Here is a 10,865-nt window from a genome sequence, read left to right as displayed (position 1 = left end):
CCATTCTACGTCCATAAATTCCTTTGCCTGCAACGCAAATACATATTCCGGCTGCTCGTTACCCTTTAACAACCGCTTATCATTCGTTGTGCCTCCGCCGTTTCCGGCACCCTCTTCATAATGTTGTTCGGCTGCGCGCTCTGCTTCACATATCTCAGATGTTGAGAATAGGAACTGACTTGCAGGAGGTGCAACTTCTATGTTCTGAACTTCCACCAAAGCATTATCCGCCTTCTCAGGCTCCGCAGAATCAGGCCCACTAAATTCCAAAGATTTCGAATCCACTTGTACAGCATCGTCTAATGTTGCGGTAACCACTATTGTACTTGAAAATTGGATACCAACCTCAGCATTCCCCTTCCCAATCTTGTCATCGTCCTTGTCCGTCTCGGCATTCATAACTTCACTCACATGCACAACCGTTCCTGTAGAGTCCGAGGCCAATTTCACCAATTCTGTTACCTCACCAATTCCTTGGTCTTCTCTGGCTGGCATTTCTGCTCGGCGCTCCGCTTCAATAATCTCCGCAGACGAAAATAGGAATTGAGTGACAGGTGGATCAGCGTCGGTGGGCCCATCCTCCTCATTTTTTTTGTCAGCTATCTGAGGTTCCCCGGCCACAGGCACCCCCATGTCCATAGTCTGCTCTTGTTCCTTTGCAGCAGCAGCATTCACATAGAACTTCTTCTCAGCCTCATCAACCTCTTCTTTTGAATAATATTCTTCGAGAACTTCCCGGTCAAATTTAGGTGGTCCGTCAACAGCCACCTCCTTTCCAACTACCTTCCTCCTTTTGTAAATAACAGAAATATCACGAGTACTACAAACGTCCACGTTGGTGTTCTTACTGTAATCATCTCTGTTAGCAGCGTCCTTAAATTCAGGCGTGCTGTAAAATTGCACCGCCTCCATTATCTGTTATGTAGACACCTCCTGTGCTTTCTCAATGTCTACTTCATCCGAAACAATTGAGGCGGCCACCGTGCCTTCGAGGTCTGTACCAACATCTACAGTCACCTCTTTCTCATTATCGTATCCATCATCCTCCATATCATCACCATCCTCCTCATCCTCAACATCATCACCATTCTCATCATCTCCCTCGTCCTCATTACCATTGTCCTCCTCTTCATCATCATCCCCAACCTGCTGCTCGTATCCGTCGTCATCTACCTCGTCATTCTGATACTGATCACTTGGACTTTGTTGCAGCACAGGTGCTGATTTCACGGAACGGTTTATTCGTTCAGCTATCTCCTGCATTTCCACAGCATAATCCTTCATACTTTGACTTTTAAAGAATGATTGCGTGCATTGTGTAGCGACAGGGTCACTAGAATAGTTCAGACCCCTTGTTAACCTTTTGAGCGTCATGGCTGCATCTGCATACCATGAATAGAAGACAGTATCATTCCTTTGCATCTTCAAGTAAAGCTCATGCACATCCTACATTAAAATACAGATATTTGGACAAGTGTTCAGTCAAAAGTGTTCATTCAAAAGTATGATTTTTACTTTGACAAGTGTAATTCTAAGGGCAAAAAGTATAATTCTAATGGACTAAAGTGTAATTGTAAGCTACAAAAGTATAATTTTAACTTTAAAAAGTATAATTTTAACGCACAAAAGTGTAATTGTAACAAACAAAAGTCTAATTTTTAAAACATTAAAATTAGCCTTGACAAATGAACAAATAACACTTACATCTACAAATTTCGAGCTTTCAACTCCTCGTCATCATCAACACCAAGAGAGTTCAATCTCGATGAACTTCTTCCCCGTCCTCAAGTTGAAGTCACTTGTAATGCCGCATCACTAACCACATTTCCAATGGCCAACACTTGGCTGTCATTAGGCACCCCGCCAATGCTTAACAGTTCTTTTTGAAGGCACCGAGGGTACTTGACCAAGGACCAAGTTAGCCGACCCAAACGGTTCTTGTCAAGCTCACCATGTAGTCTGTCAGAAAGCGTATGCCGGTCCCAGTGCTTAATGAGAGGCATGCTGTGGCGACAACTCTTTCCACGGAAATCGAAACGTTGAAAGTACGTGATGATTAAGAAGGGGATACACCCCAACAACGTCTGTTTATTTTCACCAGTAGCTGCCGCAGCCTTCACCAAATGTTCCAGCACATAAGTACACCAATCGTACTGCGTAATCGAGTCCACATCTTCAACAGCTCTCAAAAGCTTGAAGTCAACCCCACTATATGACGTTGGAGTTAGGAATGATGACATGGCGAGCAGAACAAACAGCCTGCAAAATTGAGGACCTCCTTTTTTGTATTTTTTTTTAAAATATCTTGGAAGACAATTCCTAAATTAATGCCTTCGTTAACCCCTTTTATGTTGTACGCTTTTCGCCATTTATCTTTCAATTGCTTGTTCTCCGGCGCTTGAGAATCCTTCTGGCGGCCCGTAGGTACTAGATCAACAGTTTTAGGACTAAGTGGTAACATAAAACAGTCATACACGTCATGCTTGCTGACCATGAACTCCTTATCCTTAGCTGCCCGGAAAATATACGATTCGTCACTGAATGCTTTCAGAAAATCTTTAACATGACCCATCGGATATGTTTTGAGCTTAAGCTACAGAATACCACCGAAACCGATCCTCCGTACCGCATCTCGCTTGTGCATCATTAAGCTTTTCAACGAGCTCAACAAGTCGCTTTGGGCACTTGATGACCACCTTTGCAATTTTGTTCGTGGCTGGTTTCGTTGGTTTGGCTGGTTTGGCAACAACAAGCTCCTTATTCAACTTGACAGGCACCTTTGCTTTTTTGGACTTGCCTGATTTACCCTCATTTCCATCTGACATCTGTTAACATTACTCAAAATTAATTGTTGCATAAAAAAAAAATTACTACAAAAAAAAAAGTTTAAATTGTAGCAGCATAAAGTGTAATTATAGCAGCCACAAGTGTAATTCTAACAATATAAAGGTGTAATTATAGCAGCCACAAGTGTAATTCTAAAAAAAATAAAGTGTTATTTTAATGACAAAAAGTGTAATTTTAACAAACAAAAGTGTAATTGTAGCATTTAAAGTGTAATTCTAACAAAATAAAGGGTTATTTTAACAGCAAAATGACATTTCAACGAGAAAAAGTGTAATTTTAGGCGACAAAAGTGTAATTCTAACAAGATAAAGTGTTATTTTAACAGTAATAGTGTAATTTTAGCAAAAAAAGTGTAATTGTAGCAAAGATAAAGTGTTATTTTAGCAACAAAAGTGTGATTCTAACAAAAGGGTAATCAAAAGTGGGATTTGTAGCAAAGATAAAGTGTTATTTTAGCTTACAAAAGTGTAATTCTAACAAAATAAAGTGTTATTTTAACAGTAAATGAAAGTGACATTTTAACGAGAAAAAGTGTGATTTTAGTGACAAAAAGTGTAATTCTAACAAGATAAAGTGTTATTTTAACAGCAAATGATTGTAATTTTAGCAAAAAAAAGTGTAATTGTAGCAAAGCATAGAGTGTTATTTTAGCAACAAAAGTGTGATTCTAACAAAAGGGTAATCAAAAGTGGGATTTGTAGCAGCATAAAGTGTTATTTTAGCTTACAAAAGTGTAATTCTAACAAAATAATGTGTTATTTTAACAGACAACAGTGTAATTTCAGCAAAAAAAGTGTCATTGTATCAGCATAAAGTGTTATTTTAGCAACAAAAGTGTAATTCTAACAAAAGGGTAACCAAAAGTGGGATTTCTCCAAAAAAAGAAAATGGATAAAATGTAATTTTAACAAAGAAAGAGTAATTGTAAGCAACAAAAGTAGAATTTTTCAAAAAAATCTGACTAATCTTAATGAATATGAACATATATGCTAAAAACGTTAGTTGACAAAATACAGTGATCATAAATAAATGTCCTACATGTCCTAAATGTGCTAAAAATAACTGGCTAATCAAAATGAAGAAACCAAATACAGTGATCAAATAGAACAGTACAGCAACAATGGTGACAAAGTACAGTGATCAAATACAGTCCAATTACATAACAATGTCCAATAAATTAAAAAAAAACGTCTAAATAAATGAAGAGAAAAAAATCATAAAACTCTTAAAACCCAAAAACAAATCATAAAACTCTAAAAACCCAAAAAAAAATACCTTCTGAAGTAATATGAATGGACGAAAATGGCAGCTTGCAAGTGAGAAAAGAAAATGGAGAAAAAAACGATAATAAGGTAACAAAAAAAGCGATAAAATTGGGGGATTTAGAGAGCAGTTTGGGGAAAAATTAATGGGGTTTAATTTGGCGGAAATATTTTGGGGGAAAATTAGTTTTGAATAATCAATTGGTCTCCCTTGTGACGGGTTACCATTTGTGACGAATATTTTGTGAGATAAAATGGTAACAAAATGGGTTAGTGAAGAAAGGGGACCACATGAATAGTGTTGCAGAGAGAGAAAAAGTGGGTACATTGTGAGGTAAAATGGTATCCGTCTTCAGCTTGTGACGGATATGTCATGTCTTCAATGAGAATTTGTGTTGAATAATAGAGAGATGATAAATGGGGGGAAGTTTGTAGGACGTGTGTGTGTGATGTTTTGATTGACAACCTGCATGCACGCTAATACCCTATGAGTGGTAGGAGGAGAGAAGTAATTATTTTAGCCATTAGAATATTATTATTAGTTGCTTTTTTCTTTTAATCTAAGCCATTCAATAACATGATCTAAGGGTAGACAATGGAACTTATGGACTCAAATGTAAGACATGGACTTAGTTGATCTTATTAATATATATATATATATATATATATATATATATATATATATATATATATATATATATATATATATATATATATATATATATATATATATATATATATATATATATATAGAGAGAGAGAGAGAGAGAGAGAGAGAGAGAGAGAGAGTTCAAATTTAGTTGAGTCCATAAATCCACATCTCTACCATTTGATCTTACAAGATGAATGGTTGAGATTAAAACAAAAAAACACTCACCCAACATGTAATTAATGATTTGTCTCCCATGATTTCAATTACCAAGTTTTCTTATCAATTACTTTCTCTTTTCTATCAAATAATTTATTAAATTAATATACTATCATTTATATTTCAATTATCAAAATATTAGATTTAAAAAAGGAAATTTCATACCCGCGTAAAATAAAAACGGTTTCGTAAAAGACTTCGTAAATCTTCATCCGGACTCCGATTATGGAGAAACAAAATCCTAAATTTAATATTTTTTTGAGCCTGACGCAATGGTAATATTTTCGATTACCATTGAGTTTTTGAAAATTTGAGTTCTGCTAATTACTCGCAAGTTACACCTTATTTGCTTGAAATTAACTCATTTGCTTGAAGTTACACCATGCCCACCTGAAGTTACACTATTTATACTTGAACCTAATTAATTAATTTACTCATATAATTAATTGGACTCTGAATGAAGAGGCGAGGGTGGTGGGACGGACTAAAGTTACACACTTGCTATATTAAAGTTATACATGTCACCTATTAAAGTTACACCTTCAACAATTCAAATTAGATAGACATGTGATAAAGTTTAACAAATTAAAATTTTTAATGTACAAAATGACCTTAAAGGACTAAAGTTACAACCCAGGTTAAAAGTTACACTCGCAAAACACTAAAGTTACACTCGTAAATCAATAAAGTTCCATAAACTTGTCCTAAAATTACAGAAATTCAAAATTATTAAATTAAAAATTTTATATTCAAAATGACCCTAAAATATTAAATTTACACACGTGAAAAATTAAAATTATACTTATAAAGCACTAAAGTTACACTCATAAAGCACTAAACTTACACTCATAAAGCACTAAAGTTACATAACTTGTGCTAAAATTACAAACATTCAAATTAGTAATATTCAAATTTGTATATACAAAATGACCTTATAAGATTAAAGTTACACTCGTAAAGTACTAAAGTTACACTCGTAAAGAATTGAAGTTACACGATATACAACTGAAGTTACACACTATATAATTGAAGTTACACCCTTACAAAAATAAAGTTACACACTATATAATTGAAGTTATAACCTTCATCAACAATTATCAAACCAAATCAATCAATCTAAATCTCACATCTTCATTGTCAATCTATAACACCAAAGACATATCAACATCTTCATCATCAATCAATATCGCCAACGACTTATCATCATCATCATCATCATCATCTTCATCTTCATAAAAAAATTACAATTAATAATAAAAAAAATTAGATATAATCCATCAAAAAAATAATCATACAAATCACTCTATTTAAAATTATCAAACCATTTTAAATACCTAAGCAACGATTCAACAAAATCTTACAAAAATTAATAATAAACAAATACAAACCATTATATTTCTACCACAACCGATCAATCTATAACACCAAAGACATATCAACATCTTCATCATCAATCAATATCGCTAACGACTTATCATCATCATCATCATCATCATCATCATCATCTCCATCTCCATCTTCATAAAAAAAATTACAATTAATAATTAAAAAATTTAGATATAATTCTTCAAAAAACAATTACAAAAATCACTATATTTAAAATTATCAAACCATTTTAAATATCTAAGCAACGATTTCAACAAAATCCAACAAAAATTAATATGAAACAAACACAAACCTTTATATTTCTGGCACAACCGATCAGTACTGAATATTTTGAAAACTCAATGGTATATAAAAATATCACCATTGCGAAGGGCTCGAAAAAATAATAAATCTAGGCTTTTATTTCGCCCTAATCGGACTCCGAATGAAGATTTACGGAGCTTTTTATGAAGTGGCTTTCATTTTATGCGGAAATAATTTTTTTTATTTGGTTTGCAAATAAAATAAAAATGAGAGATAAAATGAAATTATAAGAAAAATAATTAATTAGTGTATGGGAATTTGGTGTATGAGAGACAAACAATTAATTATGCATAGAGAGTGTGAATTGTGTGTTTTTTAGTGTTTTTTATCTTTTAATCTCAACCATCCATTTTTTAAGATTCAATGGCTTAGATAAGGACTCATGGACTCAACTTAGAATAGTGGACTTATAGGATCCTATTTATATATATATATATATATATATATATATATATATATATATATATATATATATATATATATATATATATATATATATATATATATACTTAAAAGAGGAACTTTTGAAGCGATATTATTGGCTACAACTTTTGTTCAATAAAATATTTATATATCCATCAATATTTGAAAAAGTAGAAAAGATAAAAACAACAATTATTTTTTAATTATGGAATCTACTATAACATACTCCTAAGTCCTATCTCTATCAAATAGTAATATTAATTAATTAATATTAAGAATTAATAATTAATAAGAGAAGTTTATAAAACTTCAAACTAATATTAGTACCTATAAAAGTGGCTTTAAAAATTACAAGTGAAGGACTTCTCTACATACCCATCTTATACGTCTCTTAGCCTTTTTTTTTTTTTTTTTTTTTGAAATACTCTTAGCCTTTTTGTTTAACTTTAAAATCCATCATGTTGGATGAATTATCTTTTAAGATATTGATTGTGTGTAATTGTGTATCAATTGTTTAGTTAGTAATGTGTTTGCTTATACGTTTTATAATTTATATATTGTTTGTTTGGTTTGAAATTCCAGCTATGGTATTCAGAGGCGAACGATTGATGTTGCATGTATTACACCTTAAGGTAATAATATGAATTTATAGTAGGATATAAAATTTCATCAAGATCAATTTTTTCGGGCAGAACTAGCACAATCATGCATAATTGAGAATTTGGAGTTCAAAGGATATGCATATGCCATTCTTTGTAGAGTTAGTTGATCTTCCTTACTCCATAGCCCGTTTGTATAGGAGTTCCATGCTATTTCTGATTGTATATCAGTATATGTTGCGCTTCAAATTTAATTCACAAAAATTGCAATTGTTCTTTATGTTAGGTTGATTTTACCGTTTCAATGTTCATCATAACTATAATTTTCAATCTATGGACTACCATGCTAATTATTCGCACTCTCAAACGCATTAAATATTTTCTACTATAAATTAGGGGAGAAACTCTTGCAAGCTTTTCACTTTGTGTATTGTACATGATAGCTATATTTACAATTAGTCTTTTACTTATTTTCAGGCATTTTTTTTTACCTTGACGTTTAAGAGTTCAATGCAAACCCAATCACATAATGTGAACTTCCAAAGAGTTTAAAAATTGTAAACTAAAGGATATAATAAATTAAAGTAGTTGCTCATTCATGGACGAGTTTTATTCTTTCATTTACTTTTTTTTCATTATTTTTCCATAGTATGCCCTTTGCCTAATTTCTCTAATTCTCTCTAGTTCTCTCCCTCACAAAATTAATTAAATAAACAAAATTATTCAAATCCGTCAAATTACACAATTAAGAATGCTAATTCTTATATGGATCAGGTAATAATTCTAATTCTTAATTTTATTAATTATATTAGGGCTTATTTACACTAATTAGATTAGGGTTCGCATCAATCAAGTAATTAAACTCGCTGAACAACGAAACCAACTCTAATAATTATTCTAGCACATAGGCGCAACAAATAGCCCGAAATCAACTGTAATTAAACTTGCAGGATTTGTGAACATGAGCAATCAAATCGCAATAAGCCACAAAACTAGTACATGAATTACGTTGATTACGTTTCCGAATTTTTCATTTTTTTTTTTGATAAATGTATTGTATTTATTTTAGTAATTTTTAATATTTTCTTTATTTTTATTTCAGGACTCGGAGTCGGGTGGTGGATGGTGGCTGACGGGTGGTGGTTCGATGGTGGTAGTTAGGGTGAGAAAAGAGTAAAGGAAGAAGAGAGAGATAGAGATTGAAAGAAGGGTATAAAAGTGAAATCATTAAAATTAAAGGGGTATTATGGTCATTTACGTCCATGAATGAGTAAAACTCGTATATGAATGAGCACCACCCTATAATAATACTATAATTATACTAGGTTAAAACCCGTGAAATTCACGGATCTGTTTTTAGAGGTTAGATGGGTATGGTTAATAGTAGCAAAAATAAATAGTTTAAAGATTTACGTAGTTATTAGTACACATTTAATTATCTATTGCACAATTTATAAAAATATATAAAGATAGTCTTACATTAAAATTTGTATATTACCGATTGTAACCGGAGTGCAGTTGAAGGCCATGGTAAAGTTGATAAAAAAAATTCTTGGTTTTTTGGAAAATATGAATGAATGGTGGAGCTGGATGGAAATGTGTGGGTTGATGTTGTTATTTTTATAGTGAGGGTACGTCATAGGGTTTCACTGTGATAGCCAATTTCGTCAAAATTCCATTCTCAATATGGATATGATTTGATTTGATCTCATTTTTTATTTTATTTCATACTCTCCTTCCTAAAATACAGGATTTCAGTTGTTTAAGTTTAATATTTTAGTATTAGTTGCCTGCGTTAACTGATTGTAGTCGTAATTGTAGCATATAATCTTATCTTTATTAATCCAGAAGACAATGATGAATGCAGGATGCGCCACGTCATTTGTACAACTTTTTTTTTTTTTGGGAATTCAGGTTATGGTGGGACCGTTGGTGTGCAAAGAATTAATTTATTCAAATCGTCCGTCAATACAAACATGCGACAATTTTCGTCTTAGCAAACATACTATGACATAATTTTACATTCGGAATAAATGATTAATTTAGACCAACTAGATAATTACAATAGAAATGCAAAAAAAAAAAAAAAATGCATCCAAAAACATTAATACCGACCCAAATACATACTCGTGCAATTTTGCACGGATTTAAAACTAGTTAATATAATTGTAGCATATATTATAATTATAATGTCTTTGATTTTAGCATTTGACTTTTAAATTTTTGGTAAATCTTCATATTGGTATGATGAAATCAAAACAGTATATAGGATATAATATTGGAAAATTCCGTGAATGACGTTTTTTATTGAAAAATTCTCAAATATTTTTTATTGAAAAATTCTCAAATATTTTAGCCAGTAGAAGGTCAATAATTCCGTGAATGACGTTTCTTATTGAAAAATGCTCAAATATTTTTGTTGGAAATCACTTTCCTTTGTTTGGAGAATAAAGTCAATGTAAATTATTTTGTTTGAGTTAAATTAGGAAGCAAATAACAATATATAGTATATAAGTATATGGTTGGGTTATGGAATATTCCATCCCAATTTTCACGTTGAATTTAAGTTTAGCATTTTTTTTTCTTCTTTCTTTCTACTGATGCTATGGACCTGCCACGTAGGATTATGCTTGAGTATTATGATGACACGTCAGCAGATGCAGCTTCTGCATTAGAGAAATACTAGGTTAAAACCCGTGAAATTCACGGGTCTGTTTTTAGAGGTTAAATGGGTTTGGTTAATAGTAGCAAAAATAAATAGTTTAAATATTTACGTAGTCATTATTTTCGAATAATTATCCATCTTTGAGCTATATCGTGTTTAGTACTATGACCAAGACTTATACTAAAATTTTTCATCTTTGAGCTATATCGTGTTTAGTATATTAACGATTGTTATAAAACTCGATTAATAAAAATATCATCACAAAGTTGTTTTAACTGATTAAATTTAATAGATTAAGACTACTATTATTATATTTATTAAGCCGGACTCAATCAAACTCTCATAGGATTACACATTTCAATTTTCATTAATAAAATATAATTATTATATTAAAATTTACGGATAAAAAACCGAATCCATCTACAACATTTTAATCAAATTAAACTCGGTATTAGTCATTACATGACTCGAGAAATCACGGACCATGGAAACAAAACTCAGATTTATATCCT

The sequence above is a fragment of the Silene latifolia genome, chromosome Y, assembly GCF_048544455.1.
Source record: "Silene latifolia isolate original U9 population chromosome Y, ASM4854445v1, whole genome shotgun sequence".
Lineage (NCBI taxonomy): Eukaryota > Viridiplantae > Streptophyta > Magnoliopsida > Caryophyllales > Caryophyllaceae > Silene > Silene latifolia.
The sequence above is the reverse complement of the archived record's forward strand: the minus strand, read 5'-3'. Positions refer to the sequence as shown.